General features: G+C 35.3%; 1 long non-coding RNA gene across 1 annotated transcript in view; it reads left to right on the top strand.

Moving 5' to 3' along the window:
- Positions 1-24,941, top strand: part of LOC141420696 (uncharacterized) — a 74,683-nt gene extending 49,742 nt beyond the window's left edge. The window contains exons 2-4 of the long non-coding RNA XR_012445226.1: positions 20,940-21,062; positions 21,155-21,270; positions 21,741-24,941. This is a non-coding gene — a long non-coding RNA (uncharacterized lncRNA). The remainder of the gene's footprint in view (positions 1-20,939; positions 21,063-21,154; positions 21,271-21,740) is intronic.
- The last annotated feature ends 252 nt before the right edge of the window (positions 24,942-25,193 follow it).

Genomic DNA, 25,193 nt, shown 5'->3' with positions numbered 1-25,193 from the left:
TTCATGAGATCTTGTCTCAATGAAAAAGAGGTGGGCATGGTGGTGTACACCTGTCATCCTAGCTACAGCAGGAAGCCTAAAATAGACAGTTGTGGTCCAGGCTGGTCTGTGAACAAAAATGAGACCCTATCTCCAAAATAATCAGAGCAAAAAGGGCTGGAGGAATGGCTCAAATGGTAGAGCAGCTGCCCAGCATGCATAAAGCCCTGAGTTCAAACCCCATTACCACCAAATAAATAAATAAACAAATAATGTGGAAGAAGACACGAGTCTGTCCTCAAGAAACTTTCAGTAACAAGGAGAATTATTAGACAATTATATGAAATTGAAGATTTATCATATAGTTACAAAAAGGAGACTTAGATTTTCACATGATGGCAGGATGCCCATAAGAAAATAGCAAATGAGTTGTACCTTACGGGATAGGCAGACCACGGGAAATATTCTGAGCAGACAGAGCGAATTGTGCAAAGGCATTTCCAGGAATGTTATTTCCTGCCTCTCTGTTTTTATGAATGGTAATTAACTTTTGTAATATGAAATTAATCCTCTTAACTATAATATAAATGTATCCACATTGTAAACCTATACACATGATGTGGCATTTGTAGTAAAAAATACAATCTCAGTGCAAAGTGTATTTTTCTTCCTCCCGTGTCTTTATTTCCTCCCCTCACCAATGTGTAACTTCTTCTAGCACCAATATCCTTTCAACACAAATCATTTTTAACCCAGATGTCTCTCCTTATTCATGCATTCAGTCTCTTTTGGATATTTCCACTTGAAAGTCCCACAAGGGCCTCATATTCGCACACTTCAAAATTGGAACTAATTTTCTCTTTTTACATGTCTCCTTTCCTATCTTTACTCTAGGTTAGGAACCTAGAGTATCTTTACTCTAGGTTAGAGTTATTATAAATGAGCTCAAGATGAGAAGTCAGTTGAAGTTACTCATACCTGACAAAGCATGAAATTTTTCCCATGAGTATGCAAGGTTTTCATAATTAACCAACCAAAATGTCCTCGATAAACTCTGATTTTTCAGCTCTCAATTTCACATGCAGATAAAATAAGACCTGAAAATTTCATTTCACATTCTGTCTGCTAGCTCCAGATTAGGATAATTGATTTATATGGTTTTCTAAGCACTAACCATTTTGCATTTCAATGAGACTATGATAAGAAATAATTTGATAAATATGGTCTATGAACAAGCTTTGTCTATCTGTGTGTTGACAGTGAACTGAAATCATGGTTGATCGCTGACACTGGTAGAGATTTTAGATACAAATCAGTCCCAGGAAAAGACGTTTATGCTTGCATTTTAAATAAGAGAACTTTATGTGTGTGTTTGTAAAATTTTTAAATTTTTTGAAAAAATCTTTTATTTTTAAAATTATATGTTTTTATTATACACAACATGATGTTTTGAAGTTTATATACTTGTGACATGGTTAAATCTAGCTAATTATCAAATGCATTGCCTCATATCATTATTATTTTTGTATAAAGCCTTGAGTAAAAGTTTTAAGCCACGAGTTGAACTTGGCTTTTGAAACATGAATGGATTGTTCAGAATCTTGGTTGTAAATGTCTTATGCTGCTGTGATAGCACACCCTGCGATTCCAGCACTTGAGCGGTTGAGGTCCACAGGGTGAGATCCTGTCTCAAAAAACAAAAATCAGTCAATCAAACAAACAAAAAACAAAGAAAAATTAAAAAGAAATAAAATCTTATTAATGTGGCCTGTGGCGAGATCATATTTGTAAATTATTTTAGTGAGATTACTGGCAAATTAAGATCTCACATCCTTGTATTTTTGTTCTATTTTGCATTTGAGTTTTAAGAGAGGCCTTTAGGCTCTGGTTGTGAACATTCAGCATGGAATGTTGAAAAAATTCTCGCCAAACAAGTGCAGCAGTTTTATTCAGATCTAGCTAAAGGGCATAACGCTGTAAAAGGGAAAATGAAGCACTCATTAGCTGTCATCAAAAATGAGGAAATGGCCACAGGCAATAGCTGAAGAGTCCTTTTGAACTTGAGAAGTTCACTGATTTGGCAATGAGGATGATCTTGTTTGTCTTGCTTGTTCTAAAGAACTATTTATCCTCAAATAATTCCAGTAAGGAAGGCACAAGGGGAAAATTACGAATCTTATTTTTTCTAAATTTTTCTCATTATAAACATGATTTCCAAAATATAGCCTTGGTTTTTTATATAAATCTTAATATGTGCTGTATCTTTCCATTTAAAATAGATTAGCTCTTTAACCAAATAATGCAAATAAGATAAAATATACAATGATTTCATAATAAAATCAAAATGGAAAAAAATGAGTACCATTTTATGGACTGGCAACTGGGCTGTCAAGGAATAGAAATTAGCATTTTAATATTTTTATTATGCTAAAATATTTCTTTAATGGAAGTCTTCATATTAATGCTTTATAATCTGATAAGTTGTTGATTCTTCTTGTCCCTACCTAGCTAAACAACCATTGTGTGTCAGTCTAGCTGTCTCCATAGCAACTCAGCTATCTCTCCGCCAGCCAAAGGTCTGATTTCTACCCGGCAGTCAGAACAACCATTTTTTGTTTGTTTGTCTGCTTTTCTCCTTTTATTTTATCATTTTTACATTTACTTACATGTGTATACATTGTTTATGCCACATACACCCCCCACTCCCTCCCCCACTTCCGGGGAGAACCCGTTCCACCCTCTTGTTCTCAGATTTTGTTGAAGAGAAAACATAATAAGACAGTAAGAAAGACATATCGTTTTTGCTGGTTTGAGATAAAGACGAGCAACTATTTTTAAAACTAATTCAGATCATTTCTCTCTTCTGCTCAAAATCTTCCACTGGTTTTGCATCTCACCCTTGAAATGTGAGAGAAGGCTTGTGTGACGTGGGCCTTGACCACCAGGCTGCCAACTTCTGCTTCAGTTTTCCTCCTGAACTCTGCTTTAGCTACTCTTGTCTCTCGCTATTCTATGAACACTACAGGCCCAGACACATCTCAGGGTCATTTTCCTGATGCTTCCCCCTTCCAGGAACATGTGGATGACCGTAGGTTCTGATCCCTCACTTCAGTCAGTCCTTTGCTCAGATAAACATTACCTCCAGGGAGCAGCACAACTAAAATTGTAGCTCTTCCCCTTCCCTTAACCTCTTTCATTCTCTGTCCAGCCATGTTGCTTTTTCCCCTCACAACACTTTTAGTTCTCTGTCACTTTCTAGAACTATTGCTTTTTTTAGTGTTTTCATTATTATTGTATTTTAAATTTAAATTTTATTTTATCGTCTTTACATTTACTTACATGTGTTTATATATATATATATTTAACAGTACTGGGGTTGAACTCAAGGCCTTGAGCCACATTCCTGGCCCTTTTTGTTTTAGGTATTTTTCAAATAGGGTCTCACATTTATGCCCAGGCTGGCCTGGACTGCAGATCTGCCTATTTACACTTCCTGTAGCGGGATGACAGGCATGTACCATCGCACCCAGTTTTATTGATTGAGATGGGCTCTCATGCCTGGCTGACTTCAAACCACAATCTTCCTGCTGTCTGCCTCTAGAATAGCTAGAATTACAGGCATGTACCACTGTGAGTGGTCTTATTTTTTGCACATTTTTCTCCAGTGGAAGGTAAGGAGGCTGAGGGCAAGGACTGTGTTTGATTTTTCACTGTTGTATCTCAATGCCATAAAGCACTCCCTGACCCCTCGTGGGAACTCAATATATAAATTTGTGGAATGAATAAATGCAATAAAATGAAAGAAGCAAAGATTATCAGTAAAAGAACTGATTCATACTAAGATTCATTTTGTCAAGTTAACATAGTCTTCATACTTTATTAGTAATGTTCTAGTTTTACATTTATTTTTGGAGTAAGTATATTGCCAGGAAAAAGAAAAGGCACCAAGGTATAACTAAACACATTTATGAGCATAGTTTAATATGTTCAAATTCTGAGTTTTAAACAAATGCAGAGTCATGTAAAATAGAATGCAGAACATTTCTACCAAGACTTCCTCATGCTAACCTTTACGGCCGGGTTCTCCTGCCAGGTCCTCTTCTCCCCTCCCTTCTCCATCAACCTAGTTTTTTTCTTTTCTTTTTTTTTAATTAAGATATAATCATATGTAACTTTTGCACTGCTTTTTTTCACTCAGTATAATGCTTTTGAGATTCAACCAAGTTGAATGTGCATCCCTTTTCATAAACCACTGATTGCTTATTATACTCACCCAGTGAATGACATTTTGACTGATTCCACGTTGGACAATTATGCAGAGTTTCTATAAATATTCATATGCAGATTTGTGAGTGCATATAAGATTTCAGTAAATATCTGTGAGTGGAATTAATGCAGTCTTAATTGATAAGAACCTTCCAAAGGATTCTCCAGAGAAGCAGACCACTTTAATTCCCACCACCCATGTATGGGCTGTTCCTTATCCTTGCCAGTGCTTGATGTTGTCAGTAACTTTTATTTTCTTTTATTTTCACCATTTATTGTGGGTAGCGGTGAACCATCATGTTTTAATTTGCATTTTCCTATGGCTAATGATGTTGAAAGTCTTTTCATGTTCTTTGCCTTCTACATATCCTCTTTGATGAAGTGTCTAATAAAATTTTTCTCATCACTTTTAAATTGGGTTATTTCTGTTGTATTTTCAGAGTAGATTTTTCATTTTTTTAAACATTTAGAAATGCTGTTTATTGTATTGTACCTAAATGGGTTCTTGGTTTAAATCAACAGGGGTTGATTCAGGTTAGCTTAACAAAAATGTCATTGACTGAAAATATACTGTAGAGCTTGTGGAATTGACAGAGGGTTAAGGAATGGGAAGAAGGTCAGTACACAGAAAATATCACAAAGCAAAGAACCAATGAGTCTTGCTCCTAGGACATGACAGTCATCATGGCTTAATAATGGAGCTCTTGTTGGCACTAGGTGAACACTGAGCACTAATACCTCTTTTGGCCCTCCCAATATCTTTAAATACAAGATCTCTCAACAGAAATAAACTCCAACTGTCTCTGCTTTTTTGCATCTTTGGCAAAGAGCATCTAGTTAACAGAGACCAGGGAACTTGCCCATGAGTTGCTAGAGTATGGGAGGAACTTCTGAAATTTTACCAGATTTCAGAATGAACTTCTACTATCTAGGGTTTCTTAAATATAGGGGAGGGGTTCAGATTCCAGGTAGTAGCTTAAAAGAATGCCAAATGCACATCACATGAGTGAATCTTTTTCTTCTCTTTGGTGGGTATTTCACATCTTCAAAAATGACACCAACTCATCACATCAACCAATTTGGGAACCTCAGAGTCCTCACAAGCTTTCCTTCTTCTTGTCACACATCTACTTTGGTGGTGTTGCTTAAGTCATCAACTCTTGCTATTCCATCTACCAAATATCCCTTAACTTGTTTCTACTCGGCATTTTCTCCACTTAGATTGGCCCTATGTCATTTCTAGGGAGGACTTTTATACTTTCAAGCTGTAAATACTGGTTAGGGGTGTGGGCTTCAGGTCAGATCATACTTCTACCACTCATTGACTTATAACCATGGACGTGACATCTGGCTTCACTCTATGCCATGTGTAAAATCAGGGTAGCTATGAGGTCAACTTTTTATTTTGTATGCAAGTACTTGTCAGGTATGTTATTAGAAAATATTTTCTTTCAGTTGGAAATGTCTTTCATTTTCTTAGACAATTAACTTGACAACAATTCAAAGGTAATAGAATTGAGACAGGATAGTCTCTTCCAAAAATAGTCCTGGAATAAGTGAACATCCATATGTTAAAAATGAACTTCCATTCATATATTTCACCACACCCAAGAATTAACTCAAACATTAAATTGAAAACTGTAAACTTCCTGAAGTCTTTGTGATGATTTTGAGTTAGGCAAAGATTTCTTAGGTGCAACACCAAAAATACTATGATCATAAAGGAAAAAAAAGTTGTGATGAAGTGGACTTCATAAAAAATGTAAAAATCTGCTGTTCTAAAGATACTGTTAACAGGATAAAAATTCAAGAATTAGGAAGAAGAGGAAGAACCAGCCACTGAGACTGAGTGAGTAAATATTGCAATAGCAGAAACCCAAGAGTATGACGTGCTAGAAGCCAAGTAAAGAAACTGAGTCAAGGAAGAGAGAACAATCCACTGTGTCAAAGTGCTGATGAAGGGAGGGGGAGCTGATTATTTTATTTTGAGCCAGGGAATAAAGAAAGATAAATGTCTCTAGGTCCATCCTAGTCACAGTCTTCTTCCTAGTTGTGACTCAGCCATTCCACCAAAGTAGAAGTTACAGTACTGCACCGATCCATCTTCTGGAGATATGGACTTAAAGTTTGTGTCCTAGGCTTCCTATCTGGTACTGAATTTAGGCTCTGTGTTCTTAAGGTTCATTAGCATCTCTGTTTTTATTTGTTTATTCATTTAAAATTTATTGAGATCCTTCTCTGTGCCCAACATTGAGCATACAGTTGTGATTTAAAACTGGCTGAATATCCAGGAAATGGAATTCACAAAATGGAGGTAATGAAAAAATTAATCATGTAGTCACACTGAGGGAAACCGCGATGGTCCTCCACTGCATATTGACAATGGTACTTTGTTACTGGTCCTACAGCTGTAATACTATGGGGACTATGTTTGGAATCACTCTGTTATCATCAATGGCATATTTATGTCATCTCACACTGAAGGTGAACATGGGTGTGGATAAGCTGGATATTTTAAACTGGTTTTTCTATTTCTAACTTTGATTTTTCTTTTTTATCCTTTCTTGATTTGAAGTTGCCTTCTACCTGAAGTTCATTCTTTGTCCCCAAGTAGCTCTTCTTTTTACATTTGACTTCTATTTAGAATAACTATGCCAGATATAAATGTAAGGACTAGCAAAAATATTAGTCATGATTAACTGGGGTGAAATTTGTATTTGTATGGCACAAATGTTCACAGGTTTTGCTGGCTCTTGGAAATTACCAAATAAAAAGAATTAGCAATAGAGATGGAAAATAAAGATACTTCTGAACAATAATACTTTATGTCCTAGTTCTGCAAATGCATTTTCATATGGATAGATTTTTATTATTGGAAATGATTTGTTTTTGCTGAGTATTTTTTACAGATAAGAGAATATAATTTTTTTCTTTATTATTGTTGTACTGGAGATACAATGTGACATTTACAAAATTTCTTACAATATATCATAGTTGGATTCACCTCCTCCATCATTAGCATTTAAAAGCACAGAGTCTGGAGCAAAACACTCAGACTCCTAGTTCATCTACCTACCTATTGTGTTAACTTGAGCAAGGTATTTAACCTCAGATTTCTTATCTATATAGAAGACATAATATTTGTGCTTAATACTGAAAGAGAGAGAAAGAGAGACATAGAGAGAGATAGAGACACAGAGAGACACAGAGAGAGAGAGTGAGAGAAAGAGAGAAAACCCTTAATCATAGGGGCGGGGCACTGGAGTTAGTTACTTTTGGTGAATTGTGATTTCACTACTTATCATCTGTATAACCTTAAGTAGTTTAAACTGTCCATGCCTTTCTATAAAACAGAACTTATAATTATAGCATCCATTCCTCATAAAGTTACCATGCAATAGTTCATGTAAAGGAATTAGCACATGCAATCAATATTAATTTTTGTTTTATGACTGCTGATGATATGTTTCCAAAAATGCAGATGAGATTTAGAATTTTTCATGTGAGTCATGTTAACAGAGCTCAATTATTATTTATTTTGCACTCAAAAACTGAAATTAAAAAAGGAGAGATGGAAGATAAGACATAATTAAAGAAGTTTGATGGATTATAGTGATTCTAAGTGAGTTTGGCAACTCAGAGAAATTTCTATGAGATATGCATTAAAGTCAATAAAAATACAAAACATATATGTTTACAGAATGATTTTAGGTTTATCAGATGAGTAAATGATTTGCTAGTTGGTGGTCTGTCTCCTAATTCATTTGCTGTGAATGAAACAGATTTTTCATTTGGGGTTGCTAAATCCACTAGTGCTTTTGATCTGGTGGCATACAGATAGGATATCCAGCTTGTTTTTAGTGAGTAGAAGAGAGGTATTATTAGTTTGTAAGTAGGAAAAAAAAAAAAAAGTGCCTTTTTTTTTTTTGATGTTTGTAAGGAGATTTCCCTAGCTGAGAAACCAATGCACTCTACAAACCAGCTGGCAAGCAGCCATAATGAAAAGAGCAAAGACAGGGCCACGGAGAATTAGGTTACAAGTAGTCACAACCACAAGGACAATCAAAAGACAATAGATGTGTAAAGCACAGAAAGGAGGATCTGGCCACATAGGTCTTTCCTGTGACATCTGCCTATCTAGGTAACATTCTTAGTCAATAACCACCTTCTCAACTGATGGAGCCACCTAAATATTTTTTTTTTCTAATCAATGTACTTGAACTACTTGGTCCCACGTAAACCCAATTTCATTATGACAGAGAAAGAAAGGTGCTTTTCTAAGCAATTTTCTGTCGTGGGGTTTTTATATACTGTAGTTTACCGATGGGGGGAAGGCAGACAGGCTGAGATTTTAGTTTGATAACAAAATCTCTTTGAAAGGAAAACATTCTGGGGGGAGGTGGCAAAAACAATGTATGCACATGTAAGTAAATGTAAAAATGATAAAATAAATGGAGAAGAAAGGAAAGAATTCTACCTCTATGAGAAAATGGACAGTAAGAAAATATGAGGAAGTGTTTACATTAAAGACGTTTTACACTTAGAAGTTTCATGCAATATTACAGCAACATTTCTCCTCAAAACAATGTTATTTAATGACGATTAGAGGACTGTGATTATGTGAAAGTTACTTTGCTTTCATAGTGAAAATTCACCTGAAGACAAAATACAATTTCTTGAAATTGTATTTTGATTTTGGTAGTTATTTACTTAATTACAATTTAAGGGACCAAAATGTTTATGTAAGTTGATATTTTAAAAACCTCTTTCACTTAGTAAAAATCCATAATATTTACTAGTTAAAAAATCAAAGATAGGTGTTTGTATTTTAATAAAAATTCATATGGAACTCTTGGAGCTTTTAGTATTTCTTTGACAGGGCTCTATTATTTGTCAACTAATGGCTGCTGCTTCTAATCTAGGATTAATCTTAAAATGAAAGTCTTTTTTTTTTTTTGAAAAACCATTAACAGTTACAAATTATTAAACCTGATACTTAGGCTTAATTTGTATAAAGTAGCACAAAACCACAGGGTTGAGGGGTAAGTGGAGAGTTAAAAAATTATTTAGTTAAAATTATCTATTTAGCTCAATAAAGCAGTAAATAAAGTTATACTCTACCTCCACTCCTTTCAAGCCTCAAAGATTCCTGATGAGCGTGGTTCTTTCTTCCCTTAAGGACAATGTAACATTAATAACTCCTGTGTCATATTTACTTTTCCAATTCTTATATAATGTACAAGGACTAATGAGTTCTAAGTAGGAAATAACCAGACTAATGTAGTTTTCTTTATTGTAGCTGAAGTTATAAAGTGAGTGTCCAATCCAAATAAAATATGGTTTCTCTATCTTCACAAATTTTTGAACTCTCTACAGCTTGCCAAATTTAGTTAAATTTTCATTGAAATGTAAATATTACTTATCTTAGAATGAAAGAGAGAAATTAATCCAAATATTTTAAGACAGGCAGAAAGTATTTGGTGCAATGTTTTGTTAGGTAGATGTCGATAGTAAACAAATACTGTTCTTCCCCATGAATTCATATACTCCATAAATTTACTTTATGGTGATATTAAGCAGTGGACTGACAGTTCTTAAAAGGTAGTGAGGAGGTCACAGTGATAACATTAGGTTTATAGCCAATCATCATTAGAAATATGTATGAAAAGTAGGAGAAAAAGAATGTCTGTGCACTTCAAAATAAATTTTCTAGCTCTAAAATCCTTTGTGCCGAAAGGTGATCATCGAAACATTTAAAAAATAAAATGTCTGCAAAATTGGATTTTGTGTGAAACACTTACCTTAGTCAGTTACATGTGATACAGAGGTGTAAGAGAGGATATGAGTGTGCACAAATGCTTTTGTTAGAAGCAGCAGAAAATCTGCCAAAGATGAGTCCCACGGTTGAACTTCACACCATCTGACCAACTCTTCCTTTCCCAGGCACTGAAAAATATTTCCTATCAGTCCAGTAGACTTCCTTGTCAAGTTAGGGCTTCATATTTGACAAGAGAGACAGGAGGAAATCATTAATTTAAAAAAAAAAATCAGTGAGATGGATTGTACTGGAATAAATTAGAAGCAGCAGTTTTCTAGAGTCTAAAAATAAGATATTAATAATGTGCACCTGCTTCATGCACCCCTGAATCTAATTCCAGCCTCAAGTGTGAAAGGAGTATTGTTGCATCCTTTTGGAAGAACAGTGGCCATTAAATTCATAACATTTGCTCTAGGTATCAGCATAAGAATCTGTGTTTATAGAATGAAATATTGCACAGAATTTAATCACTAGGCAGGTTCTAAGATCACAATAGGATTTCTGGATTTTTTTTTCAGGGAATAAATATTCTATCTCTCCAGAATATCCAAAGAACAAAAAGGGTAATAAAGTTGTACATAATAGGTAAGTGAAAAAATGAAGATTACACTATTAGCAAAGAAAGAAAAAAAGTATGTTTATAACTGATTCAAAATAAGAGCATTAACTGTCAAAACATAGGTGAAAGGTAGCCAAAGCTTTACTCAGGGGAAAATCTATTATGTTAAATGAATTTATTAGGAAATTATAAAGTTTCAAAATAAAAGAATTAAGCAATCAAACAATTAAGGCAGGAGGATTGCCAGTTTGAGGCCAGTCTTGGCTATATAGGAAGACTCTGCCTAAAAATAAACAGAAAGAAAAGAAAGGAAGAAAGAAAGAAAAAAAAATTATGGCTCAGATTTGTAAGAATAAGAAATAAAAAAGAGTACTAATCACTAGAAGCTTTTTATAAACTGCTAAAAAAAAAAAAGAATAGGAAAGCCTAAATAGATGATAAATAATAATAGAGACTGAAATTGTAAGTAAATAATAGAGACTGAATTGTAAGTAAATAATGACTAAACCAGCCCTAACAAGCTTGTGCACATGCAAAAGGGCTGGGCAAATTTGCTTGCTGCACCATCTTATTTATTTGTTTTGGTGGGCCTGGGTTTTTAACTCAGGGCTTTGCAGTTGTAATGCAGGTATTCTATCACTTGAGCCAAACTACCTTTTTATTTGTAATAACAGCAAAGAAGCGGGTGGAAGTGAACCATGTCTGTGTTTAGACAGCCTGACAGATGAACTGTGGTAGATGATGCAATGCAGTGAAAAAGAAAAAAGGCACAGATAAGGGAAAATCAGGTCTGTGATCTCATGGTAGGCATATAATATTACTTCTAAAAAAGAGAAAAACCAACAACATTATATATTTTGTTTGTAGGTGTTGATTTTTACAAATGCATAGAACAAAGTCTAAAAGTGTCTACATGAACTTGATGGCAATGAGTGCCTCTGTGAAGGGCAGAAGTATGCAGGATTATTGTTAAAAGTGCATTGGCCTGTTTGTAATACTTAAATTCTACATGAAAATGATACATAAAAATAAATGATATAGGTAGATGGAAAGTAAGAAAAATAAGCATTATAAGGAAAAGTTGATCAACCTATTTTATCATTTTCCACAAATGGAAAAGGTAACACAGGGTTAAAAAGTACAATTGACTGATTTGACAGCAGTGAAAATGAGTCTGCTTTACAAATTCAGCTGAAATCCCATAGAATCAAGGCAGTTTTAATTTATTCTCTGTTTTAGCAAAATGAAATGTTTCCAAAATATATCAAAGAATAAGTTATTTCATTTGGAAATAGTTAACTGAAATTTAAGATGCAAATTAAAGTGTTTAAACCATGCTATTTTTATGTTACTGCCTGAGGCAAACTCTTTATCCAAATATTCTTCTTTGATGCTAAAATGCATAATTTCAATCCATAGTCCATATTATTTTAAGTATATTAGTGTATAAATAAGTTCTAGGAATTTCTGTGCTTAAAAATAGTCAAAAGTTGACCATATGGGAATCACAAGCTATATTAATTGAAGGTCACTGGAATGACCTTAAATAGTGTTCCTGAAAATAAACACATGGACCATCTTGTGTACATTTTTAGAAAAACAAGCTCTTGGCTTTTAAAAGTGTGCTTGATCATTTTGTGTATGTTTCAACTCTACCAGGAATCCTATTTTTTTATATCTCCATTTTCTTCAGGAATAGAGAAAAACAGAAAGGAGAATAAAAAGTGACTCTGACTTATATCTCAAATTTTATTAAAACCAATGCCAGAAAATATTTTTTAAAAGATCGTTAACACTGCTGGATTTAGTGAGAAGAAAGTTCTTAAATGCTGTTGATGGGAAGGCAATTTGACAATATTGGTTAAGAATCTTAATAAATATTCAAATGGTTGATCTCACTGGATTCATACCTAGAGATTTATCCTAAAAAATAGCAACTGAAAAAACATTACTATTCCTAGGATGTTTATTATAGCATCCTTTGTAATATTAGAAGCCAAATAAAAGCCAAATAGGGAACTTTTAATTGAATTATGAATGATACATCTGTATTATTGGGTATTTTCCATTTATCCAAAAAGAGATTTTGAGGACTAATTCATAACATGGGCAAATGCTTATATTTGGTGGAAAAAAACAAGATACAGAATTGTATTTATAATAATGAATGCACAAGCATACATAGATATAGACACACATATATAATATCCATCCCTTTATTTATATCTATACTCCAAAGGAAAGAAATAATTACCAAGTGACTTCTGAGATGAAAGTAGTGTATTTTAATTTTCCCTAGCCTATGTCTATGTTTCAACTTAATTGGTTCTTGGTCTCTAGGTGCTGCAAAAGAGAAAACTCTCATTATTGTATAAAGTAAAAATCAAAGAGCAATCAAGAATGGTGTAATTATCTTCGCGGTTGAAGGTGGTTCTGAGGTGTGCAAACTCTGTATTATCTCACAAATCACATCGTAACCTACAGCTCCTAAGTCTGAGAGTTGGAGAGGGAGGACAAAAGGGAAAAGAGGAAAATAAGTTGATAGCTATGGAGCACTGGATCTCAACGGATGTGAATGATCAAGGTATTCCCTGCCATGAGCTTGTCATTAGCTAGGCTCAGCTGGGAACAGCCTGTATTGGAGCATGACTACTAATTTTACTACCATTACTGTCACCTCCCACTGCAGCATTTCTCAAGGATTGCTGTCTCTCAAGACTACTATCCCAAAGTCAGAACCTTATCTTTAATTGACACAACTACTCAGGGAGATAAGGTTTAGCAATATTAGAAATCAAAGCACTTCTCTGGCCACATCGTTCTGGCACTATTTTGTTTTTCTAATCAACTATATCTTTTAAACCAACACATGCTCATTCCATCTGAGCCATACCATCAGTGTGGCCTTTGAGGCTTTGTTTCTAAACTGAATCTGTTGTCTTCTTTACTTACCCTCAGTTCACAAAGGTTAGATAATCACAAGCAGAACTTTTAAAAAAAACCTCTGCTTCAGAAATAGAAAATTAGTAACACAAATAGTTAGATTTTTGGATTGTAGTTAAATTATGTTTTAGGTTTCTGTTATTTTCCAACATTTAAAAAATAATGAGCAGTATTATTTTTCTTCTGAAAGGTAAGAACGACACATAAAACCACATGAATCTTGGATGATGTTTGACCTTTGTGTAAACTATTTTAACTACATTTGAACCAAATCAGGAATTTTACTGTAAGAAATAAAAATATATGCAAATTAAGCAAAAAAAAAAAACCCAAGTCAAACAAACAAAATACCCAAACCAAAAAATAATGCCACTAGTCATTTGCTATATGCTTATGTTTCTTTACTCCTATTTTTCATAATATGGAGTCACCAGACTGGGCTGCACTAGAAGGACCTGCCTAAAAAGATCTCTGGTTCTTCCTCATATGCGATCTTTAGATCTACAGCAAATACAGCAATGTTGTAGAACTTGGGTTACATAACAAGAAGAGAACATATACTGGAGGTACAGGGTTAGATAGAAAACCCAAAACCTGAAAGCATTTGATGTCCCCACTCCAGAGGAACTAATACAGAAACCTTAAAGTGACAGAGGTCAACACAAGAAGGGGATCAGGAACCAGTGTAAAGGTCAGTTAGAGATGAATCAATTTGGGTTGTAACACATTTGTATATGAAAGCAATGCTAGGAATCTCTCTGTATAGCTATCCTTAACTCAACTAGCAAAAATGCTATGTCTTTCTTATTATTGCTTATTTCTACTCTTTAACAGACCTGGAGAAAAGCGCAGAACAGGTTCTGCCTGGAAGGGGGGCGGAGAGTGGGGGCGAGGGCAGGAGGGAGAAATGACCCAAACAATCTATGCACATGTGAATAAATGAAAAAAAAAAAGATCTCTGGTTCTTCCAATAGACTCAACCTTTCTGCTCCCTCTTGCTTGCTAAATCCTTCTACTACAGCCTCCTTTCTCATCTGTGCTCAGGCCATGATTATATTGCCTTCACAGCCTTGCTCCCTGATGTTCTCACTGTCTAAAATGTTCTTCCCCAGTGTGGCTGGCATCTCATAGTCTTTTTGGTTTCTGTTCAAATTGTCCCAGATTACCCTGGGGTTGAGGTAAGGATTAAAGTCAGCCCTCTACTCTCCCAGTCTGGCAGGTCGTATCACCTTATGCATTACTTCTACGGCACCCATCATCACAGCTGTAATTATTTGTTTACTTGTTTATTTTATGTCTCCTTACATCAGTTAGTAAGCCCTGAATGGGGAGAGGAATGTAGGCCCTACTTATAGAATGCTGCTTGGGAAATGAGAATACGCAATAGGTTTCTATAGACTGAATAAGTACGTCATATATTATTTTTACATCTTTGCTACTTTTTCAATTGCAATCAGATATCAATGTAGATCCTAATATACTGCCCTATTTTTGAGGTGATTAATTCATATTCCAATGATATCAAACAAAGGTCAACCCTCCATATGGCAACTAATAATACTTTTCCTAAAAAAAAAAAAGGATAAAAAAACAAGCATTGATTGTGCTGTGATCATATGACTTACTACTTAAATTTCTGCATGCAGTAGTTCTTCAAATTCCAGCTAGAATGGAACTGAAAGTACTAAAATTTTATGAGAAAAGCTATTTCTGTACAATGTCCAATCTGATTTTGCAAACTAAGTATGTTGGGAAAGATTGTGGAGACTATGAAAAAGATTTTAGATACTTGTGCCACAAATATCATAGAACTAGTCTCAAAAATTGATCTCTAAAAACCACTGAATAGTTCCACCTTTTCAACTATAGAAAATGTATTACATATGCTTTCTTTTAAAGTAAATGATCCAGGTTACAATAAAAGCAAACTATTACAAACTGTGCTTACTGAGTATGAAGCACTGTTCTTAATGCTTTATATATATTAATTCATCTAATCTTTGTATAGGTTATTTCTATCATCCTTATTTTATAGGTAAGGAAATTGAGGCACAGAGTAAGGCACATTAGACAAGAAATCCTCCACAGCAGCCATCTATGCTTCCTTCATGAAGTGATTTTTTTTCCTGCTCTAGGGTGATTGTTGATGGTTTGAACATGCCCCTCATAGTTCATGTACTGAAAAACTTAATCCACAAGGCAATTACTGAGAGGTGAGGCCCACATGAATAGGTTAATGTTGTTATTGAGACAGTGGGTTTGCTATAGAAGCAGGTTTGGTCCTCTCTTGCTCTCTGTCATTCATGTCTTCCAACATGTAGCAAGAAGGCTCTCACCAGACGTGGCCACTGAATCCTGGACTTACCAGCCCCCAGAACTGCAAGCCGAACAAATTTCTGTTCCTTATAAATTTCCTAGTCTGTGGTATGATACTCTGTTATAGCAGCACTAAAAAGACTAAGACATCCAGGGTCATGTAGGTAGGCAGAGCCAGGATTTAAACAGTGTGGCTTCAGAAGACGTCTCTTAATTCCTTTTGCTATAATGCTCCTCTAAAATATCTATAATGGAAGAGAAGTAATAGAAAAGCTGTCTGTTATCATTTACATTCAGGCACCTGTGATTAAGTGGGAAGGACAATGGAGTTTGATTCAGAAATCTTGGGATAAAAATTTTAGCTGTCTCTGAAGCTGCTACTGCAACTTTGAAAGACAGTTAAAAGTCTTCAACTATTGACTTTGGGAGCATTCATTGATTAAATGATTGAAGTGCAATTCTAGAAACCTTAATAAGCTATGTGATTACTCAGGTTGTGAATAGTGGTGGCTGGTTTATTAATTTTTTATTAATTCTAAAAACAATGGAGACTATGGAATTATTTTAAAAATTATTGATAACAAACATGCAGTATTGCTGATCTCAATAAGAAACAGGGATACTTCACATGTGTTTTACATTCAAATATTAAACTTAACAAATTTATTGAGTGTGTTCAGGAGTTCTAGTGAGTAGCAGAAGGAAAAGATATGGTCATTGTCCTCTCAAGTCTTGGACGGTAAAGAAGATAGGACACATATCACCAAAAATCAAAGCAGATCACAAGGTGTATTGTGAAGAGAAAATGAAAGATCTGTGATTTCCAAGGAAGAAGGAGTACTTTTGGGTGGAGGAGTTCAAGAAAGAAGACTTTCAACTTTCAACTTATGGATATTAGCAGAGAAAAGAAACAATATCTACAAAGAAATTAGATTCCATCTGATTCACTTTCAGACTTTCCTAAACATTTCCTCTTCAACATACTATGCTAATTGGGAAATCAAAGAGCAGAAAAAGGTACCTGAACTCAGAGATTAGGGTTTTGGAGAGAAGATTTAAATTGGTTTTCTATCCACAATAGCACTACACCAAAAACACACATTAACTAACTATGATCCACAGTGATATAGAAAAAGGAAGCAGGTATAGAATCTCATATGAATATTGATGAAGCATTGAATTCTTCCTGTGGGAGACAGAGGAAGACCCAGGGAATCTGCAAAAAAAAAGGGGATGGTTGAGCAGAAATTGAAGTAGATAATTTATGTGGAGGAAGAAAAGAAAGATGGTTCAGTCACAGAAAACAATGTGACCATGGAGTTTAGATGTATTTTCCTGTCTTGTTCTTAGAGACTCATAAAATTGGGAATGTTCTAGGGTAAAGAGCTAACTCTCAACTTTCTAATTTTTCTTTAAAAAATATAATCTCTTCATGTTTTTTCTGTGGGTTTTTTTTTTTTAATTACCTGGGTTGGCAGCAGGTACTACTTAGTTCTACTTAGTCACTTATCTCAGGTGGCTGAACTAATTCAGCTTTATATGTCAATCTCCGTTTCCCTCTGGACAGAGTCTCAGAAGGTTGGGATGGAGGGCGGGGAGACAGTGATGGATTTAAGCAAAGGAAGAGTGTGTTTGAAGTGGCGGAAGGTGAGGATAGAGTAAAACTATTAAAGTCTTTTAAAATTGGCATTATCAAAACTTTCAAACACATACAATAGAAGTAGGATAGCATACCCCATTCCTTTTACCATCTCTCATGCTCTTTTGAAATACGCTGGAGACAACATATCATTTCGGTCATAAATATTTTAGTACACATCTTGAAAAACAAAAAAACATAACAAAAATATCAGTAACATACCTTCAAAATTTAAGAACTTGAACTAAGGTTTGAACATAGTTTGAGCCTGAGCTTTTGTGAAACATCAAGTTTTGATGCTGGACAGAGAGCTCTGGGTTAGAAGTGAAAGAGATTGGTGGCATCAACATATTGGAGATGCCAGTAATGAGGAAACAGATAGTATCACTTAACAATTTAAAAGGAGACAAACGGCAGAAGAATTTAAGGTTAGGGATAAGTTTAAGTAAAGGCCATAGATATGAAAGGCGTAAAGGACATAAAGATCCGCTCAGGCTGGAATAGTCAGGAAGCCCTGACCAGAAAGAATTTAAGTAGGTGGTGGAAGGTAATTCACAGGCGGGAAATGGTATGAATGATTGCGTGGAGCTTGAATGGTACAGAGACTCACCTCACAGGAAGGAAGGCCTTGGTGGCAAATGAGTTCACACTGGTGAGGGAGGTAACAAGAAGCATGCAAGAGTCCAGGATTTAAGTGTCATTCACCATTTAAGTAAATGTTGATTGGATGGGTACAATGCACCAGATGCCATGCTAGGATCTAGGGACATAAAACCTGTGAGACAGAGCCTCTGTTCTCAAGCAGCTTTAGGTCTAATGGGGAAAAAATAGAAACAGGATTAGCGAAGGTCTTATAATTCATTCAATAAACATTTATTGAAGGGATGGTCTTCAAGGAGCCACTGAACCATGATAGAGTTTTGATTGGGATGCTGACATGAGAATGAGCAGTTTTAGGCTAAGGCATTTTCTCTCTGTACATAGCATGGGGGCAAAGGACAACCTCAGCTGGGAAAACAAAAGTAGCAGTAAACCTTGAAAAAAGATATTTTCAACAGCTATAGAGATAAAGGGATTATATAAGAGATATATTAGTGGGAAAAAATACCAGGAGAAACTGAGTAACTGATGTCCATAAGCCTCAGACAGTTGGTGTGTGTGTGTGCATGTGTGTGTGTATGTTCAGGTGTGAAGCCATATCAATCACTTCTCTTTTCAGGTGTCTGAGAATTGGTTGTGACTAAAATCGAGATCTAGAGAGATCACTTTTCTTCATGCTCAGAAACATTTAGGGTAAATGTGGCAATGCCCTGAATCATCCTGCTGGGGACATTAATTTTCTTTGTAGAAAGGGGACTTCCCCATTGCTAATACCTTGGTGTGCCAATTTGTTCCTCTTCAAATGTGAATGCAGTCTTAAGAAAGAAAGCCCAGGGGTTTTTTAGCTACTAATCTTAATGTCTCATGAAGCATTCAGCATGTTTGTCAAATGATTGACCAAATTGACCAAAGACCTTATGTTTGCTGAGGTGTTCACTTGGACTCAGCAAACATTGCACAAATAAAAAACAATCAGTAAATTATTTCCAAGGATTGGAAACAGAAATCCTCAGATGATTCACTGATGATTCAGATTTCTGTGTATCGCTTCTACTCTACTTGTTGCCAAGGGAACTTGGGGCCTACTTCCTACCACACTACAGTTATAAAAAGTACCAGCAAAAGCCACAAGAGAGTAACTTCTCTACATTTTGTATTAAAATGGCCAACAGACTAAATGTCAGTTACAAAAGAGAGATTTATATTTTATCTGTGAAAGTCACATCCATCAGTATCATGACATACTGAGAAGATACATTATTCTATTTGTTTTTCAAACCACTATTACTCCTGCTGCTTTCCTTATGCCAAGCATTTTGAATAAAGCACTCAAGGCACCCATATAAATTATATTTTTCCTCAACAGCATGTTTTTACAGTGACAGTAGTGGCTTGAGCCAGGGTAAGCACCCCAGTCATGACACCAGCCTTCTGGCCTCTCTGTTTTGTTGTGACAGGAGGAAGATAGAAGGTAGGATGAGGGAGAGAATTTAATACTGCCCAAAGGTTCTGTGTACCTATGCTCTTATAGTCAATGTCTATGGATTTTTTTTTTCCTTTTTACAATCGTCTTCATCAGGCAACCTAAAGATATCATTCCAGTCGGGTAATCCATGATAGGAAACCAGTGATGGATGGATATTTCCCAGTGAAGACATACCTAGGTTTTTTTCTTCAAAGCACACTTTGACTTGAGTTCAGTTGGAAACAGGGATTGGAGACTGTCAGTATGGCCACTTATCAGGCAGGCATATGCAGGATATAAGCTAACAGCACAAACAAACATGGTCTGTACTCATGGGGGAGGGACTTCCACTTAGCAAGAAGGAAGAAACAACTGAAGAAATTATAAGAAGACATTATTTCATTTGTCTGTAATTCTCACTACAAAAATTGTAAAGAAAGAAAGTTTCCTTTATTTGAGATGAAATATTTTCTCTTCACAGTTCCATAGAGCCAGAGGAAAGCTCTCAGCTATTCTTACGTAAAGCCTCACCTTTATGTGAGAGGGATGAGACACCTAGTTTTTTACACTTCAATTTATATAACATTGGAACACCTCTGCTCTTTGAAGGGGCCATATAATCAAATATGAGTTATAATTTAAATGTGTTATTTAATAACTAAATTTGTTAAGCTTACTTATAATAAACAATAGCTTTTTGAAAATGTAAATAAAACCATGTTATCTCTTCCAACTTTAAAATTTATCTTGTTTCCTATTTCTTAGAGGATAAAACCCAAGCTCCTAATCACGAGATACAAAGCCCTTCATAGTGTCACATTGTCTTTGTACTAAAGCAATGTAGAGCTACTTTTAGTTCTTAACTCATGACTGCTCTGCAACATTGTGACTCTGACCATGGATGTTGATGAACCTGGAAAAAGTCTTCTCCCTATTCCTATGTGATTGCCTTTTATTTATGCTCAACACAAAAGTCAACTGCTCTGCTGTGTCTTCCTTCATTCAGTTGCTCACCAAAAACATTCTTATGTAGGATATCTGGCCTGATTCATATTTATAATGTACTCATTTACACTATACTTTAACTATTTGCTCATCCATAAATGTACTTTTTTTTTTCTATCACATGGCATAATTCTTGGGAGACAGATCCACTCTGGACTTTTTTGAAATCTTTGCATTTTCTGTACTTTACACAGTGCCTGGAGCACAGTAAGTGTTTATAACTTTTTACTGAAATCTTTTCTGTTTTGCAAACCTTATGATAATTGCCAGAGAAAATCTGTCCAAAATAAATGCACCATTAGAGAGTATTAATGATATAATAAATAAACATTACATTTCTGTGCTTTAGAATATCCCAAATTTCTAATTCGATAAATAAGGAAATGGTTGAAATGTCACAAGTCTGCTGAACATAAGTGAAAAGAGAATTTGTTCAACAATGAAAGATGACAACATCTTCCTAATCTCTGAGGTTAGTACTAGCTGGTGGTAAAATTAATATAGAATTTTTCTGATTGTCCCAAGAATACTCAATGGGCCCAACATAAATGTCTGCTTTTTTAGGAATTACTAGAGAAGCTTTGCAACAGGCTTGTCGTGAAAGAGTGAGAGAAGAGCTTATTCCATCTACTATTTCTTTCTTCACATCTTTGAGAATTGTCCATCTGTAGGAATGAAAGGTAAGAGTGAATTGGCAAGGGCAGATAGAAGAGGAGTCTTATTTTGAGACAAGACTTATCATTGGTCACTTCTGTAAGATCCTAGATATCAGCAGCATGTGGCTTGCTATAAAGGAAACCAGAATTAGAGCAGGATGCTGTGACTTTACATCAGCAACTTGCCTTGCCCAGAAAAAAACTGTTTTAACAGTGGCTTGAGGTTCCTGGAGCTAAAGCAGGAGTTACAACCACTAAAATGAGAGATGCCAGGACATGCTGAGAAAGCCAAGAGGGGAGTAGCACAACCGAGTCAAATGCAAGAGTATGGTCAGGAAAGGAAGGAAAACCAGGCTGAGATGTAATTGGGGAGTACAAAGATCTCTGAACAAATATCTGGAATATGAACTGGTTCTTGACTAGTGTGTAAACAATTAATCTTAGTGGAAAGTGCTTTGTAAATAATGGGAAAATATCTTCTATTTCCCTTACAGGGATGAAAGTACTTCTCAAAATGAAGAAAGAGTGAAGAGCTTATCTGTGCCAGGATTTCTAAGACCTCAGTGGAATTATTGCTTGGAATTACTGCTCATTCCTTGACAGCAGGCTCCTGGACCAACTCCAAGGAGCCTGGGTTTTCACAAACCTGGCATCTTACAGAAAGTCTAGGAAAGGGTGAGAAATGAAAGGCAGATTGCAGGAAATGCATCAGGAAATGTTAGCATATGCAAATGTCCACAGACCTGTCCAGCGCTTTCCTTGTCTACCAAACATTGGTAATTGGACATCTGTCCTCCATCTGTCTATCTCTCTATTGGAGGCTGGCATCTGAATGTTCTTCCATCTGGATGTTTTCTGGACAACATCCTTATGCATTTGGCAGTCAAGACTTTCAAGAACTCTCAGAGGGATGGTAAATTATCTGGGCTGGTTTCCAGTTCTAGAACAAGATGGTACAACTCACTTTTCCGTGCTCCTCAGTGGCTCTTTCCTTCTAGAAGATCACTCAGTGACAGTAGGTAACCTAGAGCAGAGCCTTCTGCCCCATGGATAGCTCCTGCCCAGCAGGGATTGAACGTTAAGTGCAGTAACATCTGAAGAAATCAACCAGAATAACATTTCAGGGTTCAGAAAACCAAACTGTGAGTGAAACTAAAGCCAACTAAAGTGGGTAAACCAAAAATACCATCTAAATAGGTTGTGCTAACATAGAAGCTATAAATAGGATCAAGGGTTCCTTAAAACATAATAACCAAAATATCCAAAAAAATCGCTCATCATACCAAGAACCAGGAAAACCACATATGAATGAGAAAAGACAATCGGCTGGGTCAAAAACAAAATAAATTAGATATTGGGACATCCGACAAGAATTTTAAAGCAGCTGTCATAATACTGTGCTAAAAATCAATGACAAATCCTCTTAAAACAAACTAAAAATAGAAAAACTTAGCCCAGAAATAGAAGTTATGGGAAAAAAATAAACTTGGGCTAGCTTGTATAGCACCATTTCCAAACCAACATCCATGACTCTGGTTTGTGTTGTGTTTTAACTCATCATAATTATAAGACATGTTATTAACGGTTCCAAGTTGAAATAGCCCTTGGCACAAACAACAAAATGCAGTGACTCTTAAATTTCTCTAGCTCTAATCAGTATTTTATCCACCTTCCTTTTTTCCCAATTTGCTTCAGTAAATTGAACTCTTCAGGAAAAGTCATTGATTTACCAGCCCCTTAATATTCTAAGAACTAAAAATAACATTCCAGCTCTATTCTGGGATGGCCCAGTTCAACCTGCCTTGTTACCTTCAATATTAGTTCTTATCCTACTGGGGCGGGGAGCAGGTCCTCCTTTTGTAAGAAGCTCATGACTTTAGTCTCTTTAAGCCTATACCTTTTATGGAGTTCACCAGTACTGAATTTGGAACAGAAGCAGCAGCTAGGATCAAGACTGCATTTAGGTTCAGGAATACTATCTGAATAAACCATCTATAACCCTAAGTGGATTTTATTCATAGAATATTTTGAATTCACATCTGGTAGGTAGCAAGCAGTTGAAACTGTCAGGCAAACACCCAAAAATGTGAGCAAGATCTCCCACCATTGACAAAAGCATCTTGCCTAGAAAGAGCCATAGAAGAAGACATTTTCAGCCATGCAAATGTAGTTAGTTGCAGTTGACCAAGGCAAAACGGGCCATAGGACTGCCTCATGGGGTTATGAGGATTGCATTAGGCAGTACATTAGTGATGACTTGATGGTGATGGAGCTTGCAATAAAATTGACCTTAACAGAATCCAGAGGAGTGCTGTTCTGCAGGGCTTATGGTAGAAGAGTATAACCACCACCTCCTAACCCCACAAACAGCGAGAGAAGCCATGGCTAAAGGGATGAGCTGAGACAGAGCCCATCACATCCAAATACCAATATTTGAAACGAGGAAAAAAAATCATTGTTTTATTTTAAACATAACATTTTAAAATAAGAATTTCTTGAAACATTATATGCTATCAACAGCTAAAGACTATGTTGGAAGCCATGTTCTAATCCAGCTTTCTAAACTTTTATTTCTTCTAGAACTGTCCATTTAAACCATTTTGTTTGATTAAGCTCTATGTGAAGAAACTTATTTGTTCTTTCTCAGTAAAAGAACTGTTCTTTGAAAAAACAATGTTGCCTCTTATCCTGGCCTACAATGCTGTTTACTAGGGTAGATAAAGTCTCTGAAGCTTTCATATAGAGATGACTTTTAAAGAGTGCATAGCCAGTCTCATATAACCCATCTACCAGCAAAAGGGAGAATAGCGAGTTACTCGGATGGTTTCATTTATAAGCCTTTCCCCCTTTATTCTTTTATGGTTCTACTACCTTCATTTCCCCCCATGCAGCCTACTGATTGATAAAGAATATAAATAACCAGATGTTATTTCATTCAGATTTGCTACTTTCAAAGGAAATTTACATTTTAGTATAATTTCATAATGACTCCTGAGATTCATTTATGATATTTGAAGACAGCTGCTTGTGAAATTTGTAATGTCAAATAGTACAGATTTTAGTTTTTATCAGTAAAATATTTTCTCTGTAATGTCTTGTAGGAAAATAAAAATGATTTAATGATGAATTGTGTAGTCGTAAGCAATATTAATGTTCTTAAAATGATTTTAAATCATGAATATGTAATTCTTTACAAATCTACTTCCAAGTAACACTTATCTTCAGTTTGAATGATTTGGACTATCTAAGTGGAAAGAGGCATGCCTTGTGATCTGATTGCAAATCTTAGCTCCTCTACTGCCTGTCCAACACTGAACTAAGTACTTAGAGTCTCTACATCTAAGTTGTTTTTAAAAGAATTAAATGCAATGTGCACAAAGTAAAGAACATATTGAACATGATAACTGTTTTTTAAATTATAGTTATTATTTCTATTTATAATAAACCTCCATTTTCAAAGCAACTTATTGAAGCTATTTGAAATTCTTGAGTCACTTTATACTCATGTATATTTATATATTGTAGTGTAATATATCCAAGTATCAGAGACATGAAAAGTAATGGATGAAAGAGAACAAATCATGCTGACTAAAAATGAGTATTTAAGACACAAGAATTTCATTAGTTTTAAGATCAAAGTCTTTTTCTTTTTATGGCTACTTTTTGGTTTTAATTTCCAGTTTCACTGCATTATATTCAGAAAATATGGACAATAAGATATTGTGCTTCCTGGAATGTACTGAAGCTTTTTCTGAGGCAAATCACATAGTTTTTGTGACTATCTCATGAATGATACCTTGTGCTACCAGGAAGGAAAAAATATCCCTCAGGATTGCCATTAAATTCATTGGGAAAATTAAAAATAATAGTATTGAGAAGTGGTGATGAGAACATACTGGTTCCTGGATGAAAAGACAGAGAGACAGGACAGTGTAGTGTCTCATTTT

The sequence above is a fragment of the Castor canadensis genome, chromosome 2, assembly GCF_047511655.1.
Source record: "Castor canadensis chromosome 2, mCasCan1.hap1v2, whole genome shotgun sequence".
NCBI lineage: Eukaryota > Metazoa > Chordata > Mammalia > Rodentia > Castoridae > Castor > Castor canadensis.
The sequence above is the reverse complement of the archived record's forward strand: the minus strand, read 5'-3'. Positions and strand labels throughout refer to the sequence as shown.